The sequence below is a fragment of the Prionailurus bengalensis genome, chromosome B1, assembly GCF_016509475.1.
Source record: "Prionailurus bengalensis isolate Pbe53 chromosome B1, Fcat_Pben_1.1_paternal_pri, whole genome shotgun sequence".
NCBI lineage: Eukaryota > Metazoa > Chordata > Mammalia > Carnivora > Felidae > Prionailurus > Prionailurus bengalensis.
Genome location: NC_057344.1, coordinates 163,496,660 through 163,522,074, shown reverse-complemented (window position 1 = coordinate 163,522,074; position 25,415 = coordinate 163,496,660). Strand labels below are relative to the sequence as shown.

The window sequence follows — 25,415 nt, the reverse complement described above, 5'->3', positions numbered from 1 at the left end:
AACCACCCAGGCGCCCTGAAATGTTACCATTAAAGAAACAACACTGACCTAGTATTTGATGTATCAAATTAGCAGGGATCATATCCAGGGCTGGTAGATAGGTTTATAATGAAACATGTTGACCAAAAGCAGATGAGAGTATAAATGTTTGAGAAAACAATTTGGCCTTCGCATCAAATTTTTTTTTTTTAAAGATCTACTTTGAATAAGAAAGTCTCAATCTAAGAATTCAGCCTAAAAATGATTTATGGTAAAAAAAAAAAAATCTTCATCACAGATTACTCACGATAGAGAAAATCTGCAAATTTATGTTGAAGAAAAATGTCCCTACGTCTAGAGAATAGTTTAATCTATTAAGACATGCCAAAGTCAGAATAATATGCAGTACGTGAAAAACATTTTGTTGAGGTATTTGAGTAAAATTACATAATTTCTGGAATTTATTTTTAAAATATTCCAGGAGCGCCTGGGTGGCTCAGTTAAGGGTTGGACTTTGGCTCAGGTCATGACCTCGTGGTTCGTGAGTTCAAGCCCCACGTCAGGTTCTGTGCTGACAGCTCAGAGCCTGGATCCTGTTTCAGATTCTGTGTCTGCCTTTTTCTCTGCCTCTCCCCCGCCTGCACTTGCTCTGTGTGTCAAAAATAAATAAACGCCAAAAATTTTAAGAATATTCCAGCAAAAAAAGGGAGGGGTGGGGTTGCAGAAGAAGTAAAACTATCAAATGTTTGCAATTGTTAAAATGGGAAAGTTATTCTACTCTTCTCTCTACTATTGTGTATGTTTGCAAAATCCTACCCTGCATGTTTAAAAACATATTTGTAAAAAAAAAAAAAAAAAAAAAAAAGCAAATAAGAGAAATGTGATTATGAATAATGCAAGATACAAAAATCGTATATCTATATACACACACGTTTGTATAGTTTCTAACCTTTCAAAATAGTTCAAGCCTAACTCCCTCCCATCTTTTTCCACGCATAGTTTATTTTTTTATTAAAAAAAAAAATTTTTTTTAACGTTTATTTATTTTTGAGACAGAGAGAGACAGAGCATGAATGGGAGAGGGCCAGAGAGAGAGGGAGACACAGAATCGGAAGCAGGCTCCAGGCTCTGAGCCATCAGTCCAGTGCCCCACGCGGGGCTCGAACTCACGGACCGCGAGATCGTGACCTTAGCTAAAGTCGGACGCCCAACCGACTGAGCCACCCAGGCGCCCCTTTCCACGCATAGTTTAGAGCATAGAGCTGTCCAGTAGAAGTTTAGTAAGAGCCAATAAGTAAAGCTTTCTAGCAACCACGTTCTGTAAGTTTTTAAAAGCAGGTATTTTAATATACTTTAATTCAGTATATAAAATATTACTATTATTTTTGTTTAGTTTTGAGAGTGCATGCGTGCATGCACACACAGGTGGGGGAGGGGCAGAGACAGCGAGGGAGACCGAGAAGCCCGAGCAGGCTCTGGCCTGTCAGCACAGAGCCCGACAAACCAGGAGATCCAGATCTGAGCCGAAATCAAGAGTCGGACACTTAACTGACTGAGCCACCCAGCAGCCCCCAAAATATTACTATTTCACCATCTGAGCAAAAGTGGAGCTAATTCACTTTTTTTTATCCTTGGAATCTACCGTGTGTCTTATGCTGGAGCACATCTCCGCCCGGAAGCAGGTTTCAACTGTGCAGTGGCCACGTGAAGCTAGCGGCTACCAGGATGGACAGACAATCCAGCGCCAGCCCTCTTCAACCCCTCTCCTTATATAACGGGCTCCTGGGCAGTCTAGTTTCAAACCAAACAAACTGGGGCACACAAAGATGCCCTAACCCTCAGCCTGGCCTCTCGGAAGCCCCGAAGCCCCGTCGGGCGAGGACAGGAAGGTCTAAGGGTCCCAGGATCTGGCCAGGTACAAGCCCCATCTTCTCTTCCTTCCTCACTTTTTCTTTCTCCAATCTCCTGCCACGGTCTTGGCATGAATTTACGGCTTCTCGACAGGTCTCTGAGGGACTCTTGTTCTTGTTTTCTCTCCCTCCTTCCGTTGCTCTCATTTCCTGTTTTGCACAAAAATGTGCACGTACATACGCTGTATGGACTAAGTTGTGTCCCCCCAAAACTGATGTGAAAGTCCTAACCGCCAGTACCTCAGAATAGGACTCTGTGTGGAGATAGGGCCTTTGAAGAAGGAAAGTTAGGGGCGCCTGGGTGGCTTAGTGGGTTGAGCGTCCGACTTCGGCTCAGGTCACGCTCTCACAGTTTGTGGCTTCGAGCCCCACGTTGGGCTCTGTGCTGACCGCTTGCTCAGAGCCTGGATCCTGCTTCAGATTCTGTGTCTCCTTCTCTCTCTGCCCCTCCCCCGCTCACGCTTTGTCTCACTCTGTTTCTCAAAAATAAATAAATGTAAAAAAAAAATTTTAAGAAGTTAAAGGAGGTCACTCGGGTGTCTCTAATCCAATGTGACTGGTGACCTTATAAGGAAGGAAAATTAGGACACAGAAAGGAACAGAGGCAAGACCATGTGAACCACAGAAAGGAGATAGCCATCTATAAGCCAAGGAGAAAAACCTAGAATAAATCCTCATGGCCCTCAGAAGAAACCAAGCTTGCCTACACATTGATCGTGGATTTCTACCTCCAGAACTGTGAGGAAATACATTTCTGATATTTACTCCCCCTAGTCTGTGGGACTAGGGTATGGTCCCCTCCAGCCACCCCCCATCACAACACACAGAGCTTTCAGCCTTCTTACTCTTTCTTCGAAGAAGTTAAACTCAACTGGCACCCGTCAAGAACTTCTGCACTTCTGTCCAGCAAGGAAACGCTGTGGACATGAGGTAGGGAACACTTTGTGGGCAACAGAATTCTAGTATTTGCAGAAAACGAGGTCAGAAAGTAAGATATGCCACCTGCCCTTTTTCTGCACCAGCTCGTTTTCTCCTAAGCAAACCACGTAATGTTTCAGGGCATGTCCCCTATAAAGTGAGAGGCTTCAGTGGGACCATCTTCAATGTCTCTAATAAAATCTTAAGATTCGGGGCGCCTGGGTGGCGCAGTCAGTTAAGCGTCCGACTTCAGCCAGGTCGCGATCTCGCGGTCCGGGAGTTCGAGCCCCGCGTCGGGCTCTGGGCTGATGGCTCAGAGCCTGGAGCCTGTTTCCGATTCTGTGTCTCCCTCTCTCTCTGCCCCTCCCCGTTCATGCTCTGCCTCTCTCTGTCCCAAAAATAAACGTTGAAAAAAAAAAAAAAATCTTAAGATTCTGTGGCTCAGCCTGGCTCAGACACAGGCTCCACCTCACCTTCTATACCCAAAGCTCCCTGGATGAGGCACATAGAACGGACGGTGGCTGGGATAATATTTAGTTTTCAAAAAAATGTTTAGTATAAATGATTTTAGCTTGACGCTGGTTGTTTGGTTTTGCCTGCTCTGATGTTTCCCCGCCATGTAAACATATAAGCCCGGAGAGAGTGTAAAGGGAGGTGAAAGAACTCCTAATTGTTGTGTAAACCGTGAGCAAGGGTTAAACGTGAGGCTGAAATGCCCCACATTTGTAATCCGTTTGAACCAAACTGCTGGTGAGCCACAATTTCTGCACTTCATTTTTCTTGATGTTGGACCAGAACGAACGCTGGGAGTTCTAAGAGATCTTAGGACAAGTCCTTCCAGACATGGGTGTTGCTGCTCTTTGTTCTATCACAACATCCTGGTGATGTATTTATTTCTCTCTCTTCAGGAATGTTTAGGGAACAGACACAGTGCGGTGTCTTTGAGGACTGGAAACCCCTTTCTGTCTCAGTTGTTCGTTTTGCTGCAAAGGAGTTAAAGGGCTCTGCCGCTGTGCTGAGGAAATATACAAGCCACATGCTGACACCCCCCGCACCCAGGGATGTCTTCGAATGAGAAAACAAAGGCAATGTTGTTTCTAAATATGACTGTGCAAGGACTTAGGGAAGGGATGGATGCAGGATACGAATACCATGAACACATTCAGTGTCCTCTTCGAGAAAGCACCTGTTGCGACAAGGCCATCAGCCACCGGAGCTGAAAGCCCCAAGGAAACTCACAGACCGGAAGCCCTTGAGCTGCCAGACTGCCACCAGGCTTCTTTTGAAACAAAACGTTTGCTTTCCATAAAGATCCCCGCACAACGGCCAGCTCTTCCACAGCACAGCACCGTGACAGTCCCCGGAGGAAATTTTCCTCATGCCAGCTGGGGAATAACATCCCCGATAAGACCATTTGGGGAGGAAGTTCCAGCCACAGGGGACAGAATAAACAGTGGAATTCTCGAAAGCCTCCACGTCATTCACGCTGGAACACAGGTATCAGAGTCAGTCTTGCCAGTGCCCAGCTTGTGCCGGACTGCAGGCTGGTGGGTCTCTGCTGAGGATGCCCTACTGCAGGCAAGTTCAGGTGCAGCCTTTGCTTGAGGAATGCTGCCAGGCATCCTCTGCTCCCAACATTTCCACCCACCCCCCTCCGGCAGCCTGCTACACTGACCTTCTCTTCTTCCTTTTGGGGGTAAAGGTCCCAGCAGGGGAGCTCATTTATTGCTTTCCTGGCTTATAAAAGAACAGCAGGAACATTCTCCCCCAAAGACTGTTATTGAGCACATATGCTCCCTCGATGCAAAGAGGGTCACTCATGAGCACAGGGCAGGATTTTGTTTATTTAGTGTATTGCTTTCTGGGTTGAACAGTTAAGCCTGGCAAAGGAAGAAATGAGACTTACCTTTTAATACTCTAGGTGGCTGTGGAAGCAGGGGCTGGAGGACATGGGGTATTGAAAGGAAAGGGCCGAATAAAGTGCATACAGGAAACAGATTTGCCAGAGCAGCTTATTAAAAATAGAACCTGGGCCCCACTCTCCCCTTAGGAATTAGAGTCCATAACAGTAATTCTCGACCAGGGGCAGTTTTGTTCCCAAGAGACATTTGACAATATCTAAAAGGTATTTTTGATGGTCACGGCTGGGGAGGTTGCTCTTAGCATCTAGTGGGTAGGAGCCAGGAGGCTAGTAAACATCTTACAGTGCACAGGACAGCCCCCATCACCCCATCGTTTCCTTCATGACTTTGTGGATTCTTTGAGAGTGTTCGCAAGGCCTTCTCCAAGTGCACTATGCTTCTGGGTAAGGTCTGACCTTCAACCTTAAGTGTCAGAAGTTGATAAAAGCGGAGAGCAGGCCTTGTCTTTTGGTCACTTGGTGTGCAACCGAAGGCTAAGAGAACCTGTCTTTAGAAAAAGAGGTGAAAAAGTTCATAAGAAGCATCTCAACTGTCTTCTAGAGCTCAAGACAGCAGTATATCAAGAGTGAAATGATTTGGGCTCTTTTGGTCTCTGTACTCATCAGCCATATGCTTTGGCCAGGCTGCTCTCTCTGGGGGCCTCGGTGTCCTTGCCCATGATGATGCTTGACCTAACTCGCTGCAATGCTGTAAGGATTGCTGAGCAAATGACCAAGAAATGGCCTTTAAAAACATTATAGTGGAAAGAAAAGATTGTGCTTGAGTGTGGAAGGTAAGAAACCAGTAGTGTTAACCTGCTGTAAATGAAAATGGTTTTCTATTCAGTCATGGATGGAAAAGGTGTTTGTCAATCTTGGAATATAATGAATCCTCATGGCTGAGTCAGAAGAGAAATAGAATTTTCTTTCTGCATAACTCAAAGGTTTCGACTTTGAGGAACACAAAGGATATAATCCAAGTTACGTGATACTCACCAATATTGGTGTTTCCATTAGAAACTAAGCCTATTTCATTAGGTTATTTACACTCCATAAACAACAGACCAGGCTTTGTTGTTTGGTTGGTTACAGCATGATTCTTTGGGTCCTTTTTGCAAATTCTGTTGCAATCAGGGTCTTTCTCCCGAAATGCTATTTCCGTGACACAAACCCTGCATCCTGATGTAGCTACAAGTGAATATTGCCCCCTCCATCCAGAACAGAAATCTTTAAATCTGATTACTGCCAAGGGCACACAAGAAATCAATCTAATAAAATAAATTGCCCTGTTGCCTTGTGAGCGAAATGTTAATTTCTTCCGACTCTATTCACAAATACTTTCAGACGCCATATTTATGTCCTCAGAGGTAAATGTTACTACCAGTTATAACAAGAACCATGGTGATCTCTTTATAGAAATTGGGGGGGGGGGGCAAGAGTCAAGAAAGGAGGAGTCGACTCAATGATCAGTCCCAGATCCTGAATTGGCTCCCCAAACCCAGTGCCGTGAGGATGCCAGGTACTCCTTAAAGAATCTCCCCTCTTTATGCTCTTTCCCTCCTGCTTTCATTTCCTTGATTATTCCTCCCTCAGCTATTGGCTTCGTTCATGAAGCACACAGGGCTGGGACTATTTTACCTTCTGCACTTGGCATGGCATCTGATAACTGCTTGACAAAGGCACCATTACCCCATTTTACACATGGAGAAGCTCCAATGCCAAAGTATTAGACTCCATCAAGGTCACTACTTCCGAGAGATTTTCAAGGACTGCACCAGTGTAAGCTCTGTGGGTCAATCCCTTGCCCCTGACCTGAAGTCTTTCCACCTATTTTTAAACAAGCATTTTACAACACCCTGTAACGATCTTATCATGGTTTTCTTGGTTATTCCACATAACAAGGTAGCACGATTTTCCTTATTTAACCATAAAGAAATGGGTAGGGAGAACCACATTAACAGGATGCCCTTCATCTGCGAATGTACCTCCTATATTCAAGTTCAAGTCCAACACTCGTGGGAATCTCTTGGGAAATGCCTAACAGGGATTTTCTCCCATAACTGAAGCCATCTATCACCCTGTGAGGAGACTGTCACTGCTTGCCTCCTTCAGAGGATGATCCCAACACAAAGGGCACAGCCACCAAAGCTGTCCCCTGAGGGACTCTTCCTGTGGAGGGCAAGCACAAAAACGGTCACAGTCAAGTATCTAGAAATGTTACTAAGTGGACTGGTGCCTGGACCACAGCCAGCTCCTGACCTCAGGTTTCCCCCATTCTCCTAAATCTTCGTCCAAGAACACAGCGGATTCTACAAACGCGCCTTATAAAAACTTGTTCAGCAGGACCGATTTACCAACTCGGGGGGCAGATCTCGGAGCCACTCCATTCCCAATGCAGCACCTCTGCTCCCACATCGCTTATTTACAAAGAGTTCCACAGATCCTGCTGGGACACAGCTTCCTTGGATGAAGGTTCTAAATGCCGCTCGAGACCCTTTGATTACACGGAGGAAGCATGAAGTGTTCACGAAAAAAAAAAAAAATCACTCCTTTGTTTTTCTAGAAGTAGCTGGTTCTCTTCCTCTGCTTGCTTCTACACCTAGTGATGCATTGACTTGGTTAAAAAACACCAAGAAGATGCGGTAGGCTGCGTTTATGACACGAGAACACAACTAATAGCATCAATGCAGACTTTGCACTCTAACCAAGGGATCATTCTTTTCACTGTTGGTAGCAAAATCTAAGGGTGTCCCACGTGGCTTTAGATTTCCTAGGAAAATCTACATTTTGTTTATTGCTTTGTGTATATCCCAAGCCAGCTGTCATCCTGGCATGTTATGAGGTGAAGAGACTCACTTCCAGGTTTATTTTCTTTACATTTGAAGGCGGTGGTGGGCAAAGTGTACAGCCTTTCCTGTCGAAAGTGATTTGCCTTAGGGGCACCTGGGTGGCTCTGCCAGCTAAGTGTCCAACGTCAGCTCAGGTCACGATCTCATCACTCATGGGTTCAGGCCCCGCATCGGGCTGTCTGCTGACAGTGGGGAGCCTGCTGCGGTTCCTGTCTCCCTCTCTCTGTGCCCCTCCCCGGCTCCTGCTGTCTTTAAATAAAAACATTGAAAAAATTTTAAACAAAAAGTGATTTGCCTCAAAACAGGCAGAAAAGGTGTATAATTTTTTAAAGGCAGCCAACTTGCATGAATACCCGGTGCTTTTTAGTGGAGTCAAAGAGCCAGCAAACTGTGGAGGAATTACGAGCATGCTTATAAAAGCTTTGAAACGGTAACCACCACCCTTGGAGTCACATGCGTACAATGGCCAGAAGTCCGCCCTTTCTTAATCAACTGAATCTTTTGTCCGAGGGCGGAGTTCTAGCCCTCCCCATGTCCAGCCTTGTACCTGGATGGAAAAGGGAGGCACACTGCAGTGCTTCTATCAACAGGTAGCCAGTGGCCTCATGCGTACAAACACACGTACACAGTGAGTAGTTACAAAGGAGTGGTCACTTTTCAGCTTCCTTTAGTATTCACGCACCCTCTCCCTCTCTCCGTTTTCTCTAACCCAACTTTGTACCCAACACTCACTCTGCCGTCAGACTCAAGAGACTCTCAGATCTGCCTGAGCCCCACACCCGTGGGCAGTCCCGGGCACCCTCCCTTGTACTATTCCCCTCCACCTGACAGGAGCCTAGGACCACACAGCCAAGGAAGAGAAGGTCTTTGAAAAATGGGGGGGGGGGGGGGGGGTGGGTGATGGGAGCTTTCAGTGAACAACATTCTCCTTTCTCATTAAACACACAACCTGGTGCCTCCAGTTCCTTCTTTGGGGATGATGGTATGGAAGAGTCAGTGACCTGGGTGAGCTGGGACAGAGTCTCCTGAGGCTGAGTGGGGCTTGTCTACTGTTCGTAAGTGCTTCCCTAATTACTCTCAGTTGGAACGTGAGCTATCAGAGGACGCGACGTATGTGAAGAAATTTCATGGCGATTGGTTTCAATCAGCTCTTGGCTAAATACAAAGGTCTCCTAAAAAACCACCACCACCACCACCACCACCAGCAGCAAAATCCCACCGAAAACCCACTTCCAAGCCTGGCACTCGGAACACATCGCAGGAGAACATGCTTAACACAAGCCTGAAGGGTGGGTGTCTGGCTCGCCCCTGGGTGGGAAGCCACCGTGCCTGTGTCTCATCCGTACTTTCCACTACACTGCCCACAAAACCCCTGGGTTGAGTGGGACCTAGTCTCGAGACCTAAGGGCCAAGATCGGCAGCGAGAGAAAAATGCTGCTGCTGGCCCTAGAATGCCAGCCAGAGGCAGTGGTGCTGCGTTTGAGGCGCCTAACTCCAGGGGAATGCGTGGAGGAGGTGGGGGTGAGAGATCAGAACCCTGATGCTTCTTTTCTGAATGGATTAGGGTTCAGCTCTGGAAAACCACTACATTACAACTCAGGTCCAATCGATCTGAAGAAGGCTTTACCTTTTAGAAAAGCCAGTCAATCTGCTCCTTCTGCCAGATGGCTTAAGCCTCGTATCCCGGCACGTGTGTGGTTAAAAACTCTTCCCCGCGCAGCCCGCATCTCATGTGATGCATCTGGGACTCAAAAGCTGTGATTGAAAGAGCCTTCAAAGTTGCAGGTGTGCGGCTCGCTGGGGACGCTACACACAGATTTAAAATGCAGCGGCCATTAGTGTCCAGTCTCGTAATTTTCATGGCCAGGAAAGGCTGGACGTGAACGCATTGAAACAAGGGCCCTTTTGGGGGTAGAGAGGAAGAAAAAAGAAAAAGGTAACTGAAGACCCTCAACGGGGATAAGATGTTCTGCAACTTCTGGAAGTAATCAGAGGGAGCGAGCCAAACAGCCCATTACCATCCGTGCACAGACAGTTCCACCTGGCCAAGTCCGGGACATCCGAGCGGTTGAAGGGGGTCCAGAAAGAGGACTAAATCAACTCAGTCCCACTGAAAGTGGGGTCCGTTCCAAGGACTTAATCTGTCTTAAAGGTTTTTAAAGCCACACTTTAAATAAGGTAGATTTCCTGACTAAAATTGGATCAGCCATGTAGCCATCCTGCTACGTCAAAGGAGTCCTTGGTGCTTTACAGAAATCAAGGGCTCCCTCCGGTACCAAGGGGACCACAAGGGCCCTCTGCCAAGTGGAGCTGTCAGATGCCCGAGACCAGGGTCTGGACTAGAGAAATGTCCATTGCTCCCTTCCCAGAAGGTCTCCAGCAAGATTTCCTACCCTTCCGGTCCTCTAATCATGCAGAAACCTCAAGAAGTAGGGAAGGGATTTGATCCTCCGTTCAGAGTGGCATCATATGTAGATTCACCCACCGAGTGGTCTGTACTGACAAAATACTCCAGTGTTTCCTAGTGCCTCCTCTTCCCATGGCTCTGAAGATTTTAGAACTTTGGAATTTCTCTTCTCGTAGCCTATGATTCATACATTTTTTCGCCTGCAGAAAATGGTTCCGTTCCAACTGGTTTAACTTCTGCTCTGAGCTCTTTAGAGAAAATGTATACATACGTCTCCAGATACCAGGACGGCGGGGACCTCAACGGATGCTATCAAAAACATTGCTTACTGCGGGTTTTAAGATTCAAAGTCTGCTTTCAGAAAACAGCACCCGCGTCTTGTAAGCTGCAGGGGGAGGCCACCAGAGCAAGGCTGCTCCCTCTTTGCAACCGGCTGCCATCAGAGTTTAATCTCTGCCATCCTGGCATGGGGCATCCATGACAAAGGTGGACATGGCCATGCGGTTAAGACTGGAAATTTAGTTTTCAGCAGCTCATTTTTGCTCAGGTTACTAATCAATACCAAATCTAATGCCGCTTGGATAAAATAAAAATTGGCACAGTAACTACATGGTCCTTGCTAACAGCTCCAAATGACAATGGGGCTTCACTTGAACGTACTTCAATACCAGCTTCAAAGTCAAGTGCCACACCAGCTCGTGAAGTTTATTAAGAATAAGGGTTATTGCTTGTAAAGCTTGTTAAGAATGAGGGTTATTGCATTATAAACAGAGCTTTCTGTTGGAGTAGTCATTGGCACAGAGTGGTTGCAGATTTACATGTCCTTGCTTATTGAGGTCAAACATTTGTCTTTAGTAAAACAGGGGCGTTGGATTATAGTCTAAAAATAAGTGGCAGGAATGTGTGCTGTGACTTCAGGAGTCTCTAGTGGGAGGGTGGAGGGATCGACGAAGTCAGGATACAGATAGCAACTGAATAAACTTCAGAAAAATGTTCTCTAAAATCATGTTGATTTGGCAAGGTCATCTTACGAAGATAGGCTGGGTGGAAGAAAATTATTTCCCTGAGGAAAAGAGTGAATAATTAGTGCCAAACTATTCACATAGTGGAAACTTGTACACTCTGGCAAGAGGAGCGACTTGGTGGTTTCTAAAAAGCAGATCAGCATATTCCATTGCTATTTTTTTCCCCTGAAATTTACAGTTCATAATTCTTTAATTCCAGTCTCTAGATCAAATTAAGAAAAAAAAAAAAAAGTGGACACCTATTCAGCCATGTCAGAAACTTAGGGTCACCAAACAGTTCTGAATACCTGAGACAAGAAAAGATGCCCAGACAATGGACCGTATCAATTAAGCTCAGAGGAAAAACCAAACAAAACAAGTTGAAACAAAAGAACTTAACACTCTGCAATAGCTTTAAAATCTGTAAGCTCACCCTGAGTCATAAAGCACAGGCCAAGAATCTTGAAAGAACACAGATCTACTAGGTTTTTAAAAGAGGCAAACGCTGAAATAAACATGTGAAGGCATGAAATGCTAAACTCCTTTAAAAATACAAGAATAAGTGAAATTTCGAGAGTTATAAACTCACGTGGGGAAGTTCAGACAAAAAATAGGTACAGGCCTATTTGGCAAACACAAACATACATAAATCAGCTGCTCCAGATGACATATGCCCTCAGGGAATAAGGGAATTTGACTAACATGCTTACCGAACAATGGTGCAGCAGAGATGAATAATTATTTCTGAAAAATTACCTTGCACACAGGGGGATGTCAGAAGATTGGAAAAAGACCAACAACATATGATAGTGATATAGAAAGAAAACAGAAAGGGCAGTGAGAAATTCATGTAGGATATATGCCGTTGTTGGTTGTGGAATAAAGATCAGGGCAGCAAAATTCAGAAGGGTCAGAATACCAGAGATGGAGAAACAAAGAGTGATCTGCATTTAAAGCCCCATAGACACGTTTAGGAAAGGATCTTGAGGACTTAAGTACATTTCTCTTTATAGTTGAGAACATAAAGGTATGGGGAAGAGGGTACTGAGCTGAATGCGCGTGGGTCTTGGGAAAGATTTTATTTTCCATCAGTCCAAAGATTCCAAACGGAGGCTGAAAATGGATGGGAATCCCAAACAAACAAGGTATTAAGCCCAGTTACGGAGAGGTGTTCCAAGAACAGGATCTTAATCTGCCTTGACTCAATACTCTGACCCATCAATACCTTGACTCAAAACCCTGACGGAGGACCCAGGATAGGGTGTCATGAAATTTATGGAGGATGCTCAGGTGGGGAGCACCACAGAAGACCCAAGACCAGAGGAAGCAAGAAAACCAGGTTACACACATCTGCGAACAGAATTTACCGGAAACAGATGAACAGGCTGGAGAAACTTAGAAAGCGTTTTATACTGCTTTCTATAGGAGAGCTTTTCTAAGCTCTCCTATACTGGGAGCGTGTGACCCAGAGCGATGTTTAACCAGGTGAAAGTCCTCCCCGACCCTCCTTCAGAAATAATCCAGCCAGGGGGAAAACGGAAGTGGCAGGAACTCCCCTTCACCCAGCCTGGCCAGGCACCAGCTCCTTTTCCAGGGGTCTCACTATTCAAGGGAGTCCTGTGCTGTCTGAATCCTCATTTCTGCTCCACAGAGGAGACAGCAGAGGCTCAGGGGGGTTAAGGCCACATAAGGAGACATGGAACAAGACGGTGTGAGATCTGAGGTCTTCAGAGAGGACCCCAAGTCCAAACTCCTGCTCTCTGATATCAGGCACCCTCACAGCCCCCTCCTTCAAGTTCCTGCTCAAATGGCACCTTCTCAGAAGTCTTCTTGTAGAAGTAAGCCAGGGTCTGGGGATGCTGTTTTACTTCATACCACTTATTTTCATCTGATATGCTAGATGTTTGCTTGTTTATTGCCCTCTCATTGGAATATACACTCACTGCAGCATCCTCAGAGCCTTAGAACGTGCTACAGGTTTCATCGGTACTTGATAAATACCGATTAAATTATATGCTCCCCAGGAATAAGTGCTTTCTTTTACCAATTCATCTACCAGTGGGTTGCCTAGTTTGGGGGGGGGGGTGGGAATCACTTATAAAACACTCAGAGGGGAAGAATTGTAAGGAGTGGGAAAGGTCTTCCTGGATTTTTTCCAGAACATGGATTTATTTCTACCGGACGACACAATCTGTCTCTGTAACATACTGACTTTATGAATAGAAATACCCTTCGTTTGTTAAGTAGTAGACAAAGAATCTGAAGGAGAACCAAACCACTGAACTCCTTTGGGGTCCGTGTCTCAACCCAACCCCACGAACCCCACCGTGAAAGTAAGAGGAAAAATGGATCTACGTACAAAGAAGCCAACAGAGAAGTGGAGAAACCGTCATGTTTTCTTTAATGATACTAAAGCAGCTGATGAGGGATTTGAAAGAAAAACCAAACTGACCACACTTCTCACATAATAACCTAAATCGTCATTTTGTAATGGAAGAAACAATGCCTAGGTTAGAGCGCGCACTGTTTCTTAGTCTCATTTACCCTCCCTTGTTCCATGTTTGAGCCCTAGACACCATTCCCGTCTAGCTGCCATTTAGAGTTTTAAATTCTCTGAAACAGGTCATAAGTATTTGGAGGCTTTTTATGGAGAGTCAGCATCTCAAGTGTTTAATCGTTCTTTTGCGACGTTAAAGGAATTCTAATTCTCTGATGGGGCTGGGCCGCCCTCTTGAATAGAGCCAGAGGTGGCCAAAAGAGGGATAGTCAGCAAAGAGCTTCTAGCTCCGCCGCCACCTAATACCTCTTGGGTCTCTTTTCTAAAGAGGACGTTGGCTTGTAGAGTCGCAAAGGAGGAAGCAAAAATAGCGAACATCGGTCAACAATGCCCATGTGCCAGGCTTAGTACGGAGACTACCTACGCAGGAGCTCGGGTAGCCCTCACCAACACCACAAGGCTGAGCTCAGAGAGGTTACAGCAGCTGAGGACATTCATCTAGTAAGTGACAGAACCAGCGGCTGGCTGGCTGTGGAGCCCATGTTCATGATCATAACGCTACATGACCTGCATACCCCTGATGACACCTCAGATCCTCACAGGGTTTGTGTCATCGGGGGGGAAGGGACTTCTTTTTTAACTGTATTTGATAGAGAGAGAGAGACAGAGCACATGAGTGGGGGAGGGACAGAGAGAGAGAACCCCAAGCAGGCTCCACCCTGTCAGTACAGAAACTGACGCGGAGCCCCAACCCACAAACCGTGGGATCATGACCTGAGCTGAAGTCAAGAGCCAGATGCTCAACCGACTGAGCCACCCAGGCACCCCTGGGGCTTCTACTTTTGATGGTCGCCCAGATGTTTTTCTACAAAAACTGCAGCATTTGGGAGGAAAGGGTTATCACAGATGCATTTGCCACAGAATCCCTCCAACAGCCTCTTCATTCGTCAATTAGCTCAGGAGGCCAACGATGTTTTTTGGCTAAGCTCTCTTCTGTCTATTTCAGTGGGGAAAAAAATACATACATTCTAGAAAGCTCCATCCTCAGCATAATTTTAACTAGCCAGAGAAACTACACGAATGTTTTGCCCAGAAAAATCGCATCTATAGAACAACTTACTTGTTTTGGTGCAGAATCCATTTCAGTCCCCCAACCTGGCCCTAGTGAATCATAAAGACCCACAGCAACTCAACACCCACCCCCAGCAACACCATCGTCACAGCAACAAAGGGACATGTGGTAGGGGGAAAAAAAAGCCCTGGTCCTAGAATCAGGATGCCTGTGTCCCAGGCTGGCTGGATCCTCTAGGGGCACATCCTAACCTCAATGGATCTTAGTTCTCTCATCAGTAAGATGGGGATTTACTGCATTTACTGTGAAGTTCAAATGAGGTCATTAGGTCATTACCTACCATTACCACACCTAGTGTTTACAGTGCACTTGGCGATATTCCAGGGGTCCACTAAGTGCTCCATCTGTAGATTTCATTCTTACCCCATCAGGTAGGTGCTATCAATAAAAGCTCAGATTTAAGGATGAGAAACTTGCAGCCCAGCTGAGGGGAATTAATTAATCCCTCCGAGGTTACATAGCTGGGAAGGGAGGCAGCAGTATTTGAACTCAGATCCGAGGGACTTCAGAGGTTACCTTTTTAATTACTGCAAGCTGAAGCTTGTAACTGGTTCATGATTGGGTTCAGCCCTGCCTCTCTGCTGCCATTCGCTGTAAATGAAATCCTTGGAATGCCCTATTCAAATATAAAGCCTTATTGCTATCAAGTGGCCCCAGTTTGCATTTGTACAAAATTGGTCAAGGAAGTCCCAGGAGAGCGTTCTGAGCATGCCCATCTGGTCAGCTCCCCTCAGAGGACACTCAATCCCTAGTAGGCGATATGTGTGGTCAGGTGCACATCGATGCCATTGCTTTGCCCAAAGCAGTTAGTTTAAAATGTTAATTAGATCTAGCTTTATTGTTTCCTGAGGCTACATGAAAATAAGCGAGTTACCATTTCCCCCCCAAAAGTGTCATGACATGTTCAAGGTCTACATAGTTTATTACCGAGAGGGCCAAGGCATTCAGGTAAATTACTGTGCCTCAGTTTCTTCCATAAAAATGGGAAGATTGGGCCAGACCATCTCTGTTGCCTCCTTTGGCCCTGAAAAAAGGATGGTTCTGGACCACAAAGTCTACCAACCAAGTAACATGCTGGATTAGGCCTTCCTCTTCACAGTGGGGAAGGGGGAAGGGGGAAGATGGATAGGAAACAGGAAGGAAGTAGGAGCTGTGGCGTCAAGGTAACAAGCAAGGGCGCTAAGTGGCTGAGGGAGACACCAGGGAGAAGAGTGGGAGACAGTAGAGAGAAGGGGGTGCGGTAAAGGACCTGCCCAAGGGAGGAGTGGCTCTCATCCACCAACAAATGGCTCAAGTCCTCTCCCAGGCTTCACCCTGAGACACCGGACATGCTTTCTCAGCTCAGCCAAGTCACTTACCAGCCTCTCCAGTGAGGGAGAGAAGAGAAAAGGGACTGCGTGGTTTTAGCAATTCCATTTTCTTGATTTCAGCCCATCTGTGCTCACTGTAGATGGGGTTTTACTATCAAATTTCATTAAATCAAAGACTCCATCTCTACTGTAGGATGCACCATTATTTGACAGATTACCAAGAAAAACACTGCCCGTTATCTTTGTACGGCACCATTGAGAAGACGCAGCCTGCTCTCAGAATATTAACTATTTTAGAATTGATAAAGTACGCTCTTATAACTACTATTAATAAAACCTATAATTTAAGGGTTTGCCATGTACCAGAAACCGCATTACATGCTTTATACAATCTCATTCAATACTTACTACAACCTGTGAGGTAGGGTTTATTATCCCCATTTATAGATGAGGAAAGCTCAGAGAGGCTAAAGTAATTTGCCCAAGGTTGCCCAGGTGGAAGAGATGGAATAGGAACCTGAGTCAGCCTGACTCCAAAGCACTTGCCTTTAGTCCCCAAGTTCTCTCACCTCCGACCTTCCAGTGGTGGCCCATTTGGCTATGGTTCTCAGGAAGATGAAGGGACTCAGTCATTGTCTTGGGGCCCCACCTTCTCCTTCTCTTACTCTAGGTAGAGAGGCTAATGAAGAAGAGGATGGAGAAGTGGCCACAGGTACCTCCTTGGCCCATGGAGCATTTGCAAAACTCTTAACTCTGGACACGGAAGAGTTAGACACAAGAAAAGCGGGCACCAGAATTCCCAGAGTTGGTTCTATATGGAAACAGAGAAATGGGGGCACACAGACTGGATGTCACTGCTCATACAGGGAGGGGGGTTACTGTAAGACTGATGATTACACCCCAAGGCATGCAGAAGCCTCCCCAGGACTTGACTGGAGACCTAGCCAGTATGAATTCATGCATGTGTCTTAAAAAGAAGACTCCTCAAACTCTTAAATTCTTCGGGTTTCACAACCCTGGCCACCCCCCGCCCCAGCCCCAAGCCCCGCTCTTGAGGTTTATGAAAGCAGGTATGGTTGAGAGTGGAGGAAGCTGGGAGAGTCGAGTCCACACGGGCCACACGAAGAAGTGATGGCCCCAAAACGGGAAAGATGACGAAGAAAAGAGGTCTGGTTCTTTGGCCCACAAGTTTTCATTGGCCTGCAAGAACGGGCCATTTCCTGCCCTATTCCTTCCAAGGCCAATCCCACAGACTGGCAGTGGGCAATTTACTCTGTTTACTTTGAAGGGGTGGTGTTCTAATGCCAACAAGGCCTGAGAGCCTGTAACTCTGCCGTGGTCTCCCAAGTGCAGATACCCATAAGGAATGTGGGAGGATTTAAGAGAATTCTTATGTAGTAAATCCTTTACCAGTGTTTGTGTTAGGGTTTCTAACGGGTAGAATACAGTAATCCAGGGGTAAGCAGACAATTATACATCAGATGGGCATATGGACACATTTCTTCATTGATAAAAGTCTGTGATCAAGAAGTGGTAAGATTGTCACCCTGGGGAGAAGATACTCCATGCTCTTTAAATTCACCTCAAAGCTCTGGGTGACAAGATCATCAAAAAAACCACTCATTTTGGTGAAAGATTGCCTCGGATCTTGCCTTTACATTTCCTTGCAACCTGATAGTAAATTAATTACCTTTTCTCTTTTTCCAGCTCCTACCTAGTACTAGAAGTTTGCCAAAGCTATCTTCTTCAAATTTTATTTCAAGAACTCCTTTTTACGTTGATGGAGGTGGAAGGGGCAGGGGATTAAGAGACAGGGCAACCAATTGCAATGTGTAGACCTTATTTAGCTCATGATTCAAACAGCCTGTAAGACGAAAAGACAGACGAATGGGGGAAATTTGAGCTTCCTGGATATTTGATATTAATGAACAAACTAATGGTTTCTCGTGTGATATTAGTGTTACGGTTAAGAAGCTTTACCCTTTGGAGAGAAATACTAAAAGGTCTACAAATATGGTGTTTGTGATTTGCTTCAAAACAACTCAAGGATACAGGTGAAACAAGATACCCTTGACTTATTATTTAAGATGGGGAATAGGGTACATGGGGATTCATTATACTTTTCTGTTTTTGCTTTGAGGTTTTCATTGGAAGTTAAAATGAAGAAAGTAAAAATCAACCAAGCATGAAGCAATCAAGGAGTCCTGAGGTGAAAGAAACCCTCACTTTGCTGGTCATGCACCTGACATGTGACCCAAAGAAAGGCAAGCACAATTTGCCAAGCATTAGAGTGAGATCTTGAAACTCCCAGGGTTCGCATTTTAGACCAGAGAGCGCATGGTTTGGGACTGGAGTTGCTTTACTGCTGGCAAAAGAGAATTTGCTGATTCTCAGTGAGAACAAAATAAGACCATGAGATAGGATCCCTGTGAAATTTGGACATCAAAGAATAGTTACAAAGCAACATTTTGAGGAGTTGAGTGTAAAGGAACCAGGAACATGCAGCTTCAATTTCCTTCCAAATACACACGCTTGTAGATTTAAGGAAAAGTGTTCTATTAAACATGTGCTAAACGGTAATGCTTCGAAAGACATGGAGAGTCATTGAACCCGAATGTGCCCTGGCTTTGCTCCCTCAGATTGGATGTTGTTCCTCTCCCTTGGAATAGGACTTCTCGATCTCACTCCATTTCCTCTGTAAACCCCACCTCCTTCCTTCCAGGTCTAATCCAAACTTGACTTCAGATTCTCAAAACATAGGACAAGAAAAATCCAGAGATCAGCAATATTTTTTTTTTCCTTTTCCGTTCTGAAGAAAAACCAGCAAATACTTGGAGACTCAACTTGGAAAGTGTTTACTGGCAAATCCATAAAGCTCACTCCGTTGGTTTAAACTTGGAAAGTGTTGGGAGTAGTTAACACAGCTAAGTGCAGAGGAAATGGGGGCTGAGGTAATCCCCGTGTGCTCCCCTCCCTCCTCACTCTTGCAAGAGAGACTCTGACTGCAACCATATAGATGGGCCTCATGCAGAGCTCCACGTGGTACACAGCTTTAGAAGAAGATGCTCTCCCCAGCTCTGCGGCTCAGGGCCCAATACCCAGCCCATGTCTAGCTGAAGTCAGCAGGGAGAAGAGAAGTTACTAAGGCCAGGGCCTCTGCATAGCCTTGACCTAGAGAAAGGGAACTCGAGGAGCTGGACCAAGGGCCAAATGAGTGCCGCCCAAGATTAAGGTGAAAGGTCTTCACTTGAGTGCCCGGAATGCCCAGCTGGGAGGGATTTAAGATGCTCTTTGGCCTGCAAGCCCCAAGGTGGGTGTTTTTGCTGCAGGAAGGCGGTGCAGTTTGTCAGGAGTGTGTTTTACAGGTTGGCTTGAGAAAGCTCTGCTAGGGAGGTAGTGGGTGGTTGGAGTCCTTGGACTTAAGACATTTGGTGGGTGTTCTCCGTCTCTGAATGCCAGGCCCTACCCCACTGCCCAGGAAGGATGCACACAAGGCTCCTTAAAACTCCTGCTGCTCCTGGCAGTTTCTCCAGGAGACCTCATCTGTCCATAGCCCTACATGGTTCAAGTTACGAGATCAGAGTCGCTCACCTTAATTTCCCAAGCACAGAACCCCAGGGGGAATAAACTTTTCCTGCTTAGAACTGCTATCTTCATCATGGGTCAGAGTGGAGTTTCACCCTCCAGATGCTGGCACAAACACCGTTCACAGATATGCCACTTACACACCCCAAATCCTCTTACATGCACTAGAAAGAGTGCCAACGTTTCCTGACTTCCTGAGAAGTCACACCGCTATGGCAGCAGCACTAGCCTGCAGTGACCATGCCTACCTGCCTTACTGGTAACCGCATCCCTAAAACAGAGGGCAGTTTCCTGCTTTGAAAAGTAGGACTCAAGACGCACCCAGACTTAACACCAAAGGCACGAACACCACACCCGCCACCCCCAGGACGTGACAGTAGGAAGTATTTCTGAGGGTGACAGGAGCTACAAGTTGTAAAGGTGGGGGGAAGATGAACACAGCTTTTCAGTTTTCTGTAAACGGCTTTGGAGAGTTGGGCATGTGTCATAAACTACATCTCACCATCCACCGGAGCCTAAGGTTTCTTCCTGGGATCCTTGCCAAACGAAATATGTAGAGAAATGTTACAACAGCCACAGGAGACCAATGACCAGAGCGGTGTCCATTTCTGTTACGCCAGCACGGCTCCGCTTTGTGCAACACCTGGGGTGAGGCTGTCTTGCATCGATACTCCCTTCCACGGAAGCCAAACCAGGGTCATCCTTCGTCAGGCCTTGCCATATTTAGGAATTGGCCAGGATAAGAACCAAATTCATGTCACTCAGCTTCACGGAAGCCTGAAGCGTGCAGAAATGAACACCTCTCAAGCTCTCCCTCTGAGGACTCACCAGGTAGAGGAGACACACAGGAAAGCTGCCGGAGATAGGGAGCAGAGCCGGAGAGTGGAGGGCTGGTTCTCCACAGGGGAAGGTAGGGAGCTAAGAGCGCTTGCGTGTACTGTAGCGGCCACAAGGATCACCTGAGGAGCGTGTTCAGCATGAAGAGGGTCACCTGGGGAGCATAAGAATGGAAACAGATGCCCCCTGCCAAATGTTTTTGTTTTTGCAGGTTTTAGAGCCCATGCATTTTAAAAAAAAACAGCCCTCAGCTCTCACGTGAGCCGTCCTCAGACCTGACGCTGCTCTTAAGACTTCACCTACATCTCCCCACGTGCGGGGCTGCATTTAGGCCCGGAAAGGTGAGAAGGCCGTATCGATGCTCATGCCTGAGGGTTAGAGTCTATTTCCTACATTCGCTTCGGGGTCTAGGCAATTCAGAGAGTTGGCGGAAGTGTGAAGGTGAGGGCTCTTGGGGAAGGGGAACTCGAAGAGCTGGACCAAGGGCCAAATGAGTGCCGCCCAAGACTAAGGGCGACAATCTTCACTTGAGCGCCCGGAATGCCCAGCTGGGAGGGATTTAAGATGCTCTTTGGCCTGCAAGCCCCAAAGTGGATGTTTTTGCTGCAGGAAGGCGGTGCAGTTTGTCAGGAGTGTGTTTTGCAGTGCCCGTGTATGCCCTTCAATGTCATGCTGTGCCCTCTGCAGGCCCTGAGAACCGACGTACACGCCCTGCCCCTGACCTGTGGACTGGGATTCCACATCACATGCCCTGGTTTGGGGCTTCTTCTGTGGAATTCGCTGTCCTCTGGGTCAAGCCAATAGGTGACCATGGACATGTTTAAAGATGGAGCTGCTCAGGGTCATAAACTGTTGACTTCAAGGCCAAACTGGGCAGGCAGAAGTGACCTGCTGGGCTCGACCAAGTGTTTTTGTTTTATTTATTTATTTTTTTAATTTTTTTTTTTTAACATTTATTTTTGGGACAGAGAGAGACAGAGCATGAACGGGGGAGGGGCAGAGAGAGAGGGAGACACAGAATCGGAAGCAGGCTCCAGGCTCTGAGCCATCAGCCCAGAACCTGATGCGGGGCTCAAACTCACAGACTGCGAGATCGTGACCTGGGCTGAAGTCAGATGCTTAACCGACTGAGCCACCCAGGTGCCCCTGTTTTACTTTGTTTTAAATTGAATTAGAATACTTTTAGACATTATACGTATATCATATGTATTGTATATAATATAGTAAAAACATATACTGATATATGCTATATTATATACATATGTATTATAATATATATTTTATTATAGTGTCTAAAAACATTCAAATTATACACACACACACACACACACACACACTGCAGTTGATCAGAGGTCTCACCCCTTCCTTCTGTCTTATACATGAGTGAGTCACATGTTTACATAACTCCTGCCTGGTTCCTGTAGGCATTTGAGTTTGCGACCCTCAGGGCCACATGCTGTAATTGACACTGTTTACTGGATTAGATCCAAGTTTCCAGCTGGGTTCTGAGGAAGCAGGACTCAGACCGAGAGAGCCCTGGCCAATCCGCTGCAGCTGGAAGTGCGGGAACACAGGTCAAGCTCACCCAAGGCCAGGACACCAAAGCCCAGACAAGGGTAGCAGGCGGAAGCCTGGCTCCCCAGTGCTTTCCAGTGAATCCACCCAGCACGGCCTGCCTTCAAGATCCCAGTGGCCTGTGGTAGTGAGAGAAGCGTCTTTTCACCTCAAGAACACGCAGCCACCTCCCCATGCCTCCCACCTTCCACGAACAGTGAAGGGGCCCAGGAGTCCTATTTATTGGTGACCACCTCGCAACCTTTCTGCAGTGCCATTTACTCTGCCCGAAATGCTTTCTCTTTCCATCCACGTTGCTGCTTAGTCCTTCCCTAACTACTTCAAAAATCCAGCTCCAACCCCCAACTCCCCCAGTTGTATTCCCTGACCAATTTCACGGAAATGGGCGACCTCCACCTCCTCTCAACTTACTCCCTACCTTACTTCTTAATGACATAGCCCCTGTTGCCTTGGATCATTGTTAATATTTCTTATGTGGGGGCGCCTGGGTGGCTCGGTCGGTTGGGCGGCTGACTTCGGCTCAGGTCACGATCTCGAGGTCCGTGAGTTTGAGCCCTGCGTCGGGCTCTGTGCTGACAGCTCAGAGCCTGGAGCCTGTTTCAGATTCTGTGTCTCCCTCTCTCTGACCCTCCCCCGTTCATGCTCTGTCTCTCTCTGTCTCAAAAATAAATAAACGTAAAAAAAATTTAAAAAAAAATTTCTTATGTGTATAAATTTCATCATCTCAACTGAATTGTCAGCTCCTTGAGGGTGGGTACCATGCCTCATTTCTTACCACCTGTATTGCTCAAAGCACTGCCACAGCACCTGAAATGTGTCACTAATTTCCTGATTAGTTCATTATCACACTAGTGCCAGCTAATAGCTACATAGAATTCTCTCATAAATCATCATTCCCAGCGACTGGAAACTTCCAGAAAGTTCCAGCAAATTAGTCTGGGAACACTGTCTTGGCAATTTCCTGGCATTAGGCTTCCTCGATTGCTTCACGTTGCAGAACTTGTGTCCAGTTATTCAACGGAAAAGTTACCTTGATGCACATACTGGTAGGAAAGAAAACTGATAAGCCAGTAGGAAGAGCCTTCCTTTAACTAGGCTGCAAAACTGAAAGTAACTTGGTCGAAAGCCTCCTCAGGAGCACCTGCAGTGGGGTTGAGTGGTGGTCCCTCACTGATGTGCACCTGGAACCTGTGAACATTCACCTTATTTAGAGAAAGATCAGTTAAAGATCTCGAGATGAGAGCATCCTGGATTATGCAGGTGGGCCCTAAATCCAATAAGAAGCGTCCTTGTAAGAGGAGGGAAAGACAGGGAATTGGAAAGGACACACATGGAAGGTCATTTGAAGACAAAGGCAGAGATTGGAGTTACGAGGCCACAAGCCAAGAAAGGGGTCACCGGGACCCGGAAGGGGCAAAGGAGGATTCTCCCTTATAGCCTTCATAGGGAGTGTGGTCCTGTCGACACCTTGATTTCAAGCCTCTGGCCTCCAGAACTGTGAGAGAATAGACCTCTGTTGTCTTAACTTACAAATCTGCGGTCACTGTCCCAACAGCCGCAGGAAATGAACACAGTAACCAACAAGGATAGCAGGTGGGGGCGGCGAGGGTGGGGAGGAGCGCTTGCGCACTGGATTTCAGAGACACCATCCAGGGAGGAGACTTGCCACAATCCCAAGTAGCCCTGCCGTTGCATATTTTTCTAGAAAACGTCCACATGCCATTATTACCCCAGAGATGCTCACCATGCAGGCTTAAGCCTGATATTTCCCCACTGAACCTTCGCATCTAAGGAGGACAGGGCTTACATTCCAAAAGGATGGGCCCAGCTAACCCTGAAATGCAGGGTCCTCAGGATGCATCATCCACCTCCAAGGACCTAGGTCATTTGTTCTCTCCTCTATTAAGAATTTGTTGGGGCGCCTGGGTGGCTCAGTCGGTTGAGCGTCCGACTTCAGCCAGGTCACGATCTCGCGGTCAGTGAGTTCGAGCCCCACGTCGGGCTCTGGGCTGACAGCTCAGAGCCTGGAGCCTGCTTTGGATTCTGTGTCTCCCTCTCTCTCTGCCCCTCCCCCGTTCATGCTCTGTCTCTCTCTGTCTCAAAAAAAAAAAAAAAAAATTTAAAAGAATTTGTTGAGTATCTGCTATGCTATACAAATTGGTTAGTCTGGCTAATTATAAAACAGACCCTGATTATTACCGTAAACATTCGGGGGGCGAGGTTACTTCTACCCAAATACGACTAGCTGAGCTTTTCTAGTCTGGGCTCTATGAATTCTTTTTTTGGTTTGTTTTAATTTTTTTTAATGTTTATTTATTTTTGACAGAGAGAGAGAGAGAGAGAGAGAGAGAGAGAGAACAAGCAAGCTGGGGCAGAGCAGGGAGAGAGGTAGACAGAATCTGAAGCAGGCTCCAGGCTCCAAGCTGTCAGCCCAGAGCCTGATGCTGGGCTCAAACCCATGAACCATGAAATTATGACCTGAGCTGAAGTCAGATGTTTAACTGACTGACCCACCCAGGTGCCCCTCTTTTTATTTTATTTATTTATTTTTTTTTTGAGAGAGAGCACAAGCAAGGGTTGGGGCAGAGAGAGTGGGAGACAAAGGACTTGAAGCAGGCTCTGCACTGAACAGCAGAGAGCCCGACGTGGGGCTTGAACTCACGAACCGCAAGATCATGACCTGAGCCGAAGTCGGACGCTTAACCAACTGAGCCACCCAGGCGCCCCACCTGCAATACTCTTTTAAAGCTTACTAACAAGAGGAGCCAGAAAATTGTCACTGGAGAGTTTGGATGCATGAATGATTTCCTCTTATAAAATGGACATGGGTCATATAGGAAAATGTCTATTTTTCAGAGATGCACAGTGAAGTATTTGGTGGCGAAATGTCATGACCGCGGTCTACGCCAGACCACTTCAACAACAACAAAAATAAACGAAGTGAAGCAAATGTGGCAAAATAGTAATCACAAGACCGAGGTGATGGAGTTATGGGAGCTCGCTGCACAGTTCTTTCTGCTCGCCCATACGTTTGAAAATGGTCAAAACCAAAAATAGGATGGATGCATATTTTTTCCATTTAGGGTTATCTGTCTGCTGTACTGATGCTATCTGTGTTTGCAGGTATGAAGGCTGATGATCTGAATAGAGGGAGTTGTCTTCTCCCAATTAGAAATGCCTGACAGGCTGCAGATTTCTGCCCACAAGCTCGGTTCGTAATTGCTCTTTGGTTCTATTTACGGAAGGAAGAGAAGACACATTTATCGAGAAAAAGTAGACTACCCAAAAAAAAAAAAAAGGGGGGGGGGCAGGGTTGGCATAGAAGCAGGAAAAATACGCCTTTGCTGGGAAAGCATTGCATCAGGAAGATGGTGTTTTTTTGTTAAGTCACAGACCTAAGCATGCAGCTTCAGACTGCTGGCAGGGTGCTTTGTCCAAGTGCATCTAGCTCCTGTGGGGCTGACTCCTGTAAGCAGACACACCAGCTAGGGAACTGACTCCGGTTCCACCCC

The 25,415-nt window shown here is 46.5% G+C and overlaps 1 protein-coding gene across 2 annotated transcripts in view; it reads right to left on the bottom strand.

Annotated features, from left to right (window-relative positions):
• Nucleotides 1-25,415, bottom strand: part of LNX1 (ligand of numb-protein X 1) — a 124,277-nt gene that overhangs the window by 70,581 nt on the left and 28,281 nt on the right. The window lies entirely within an intron of this gene.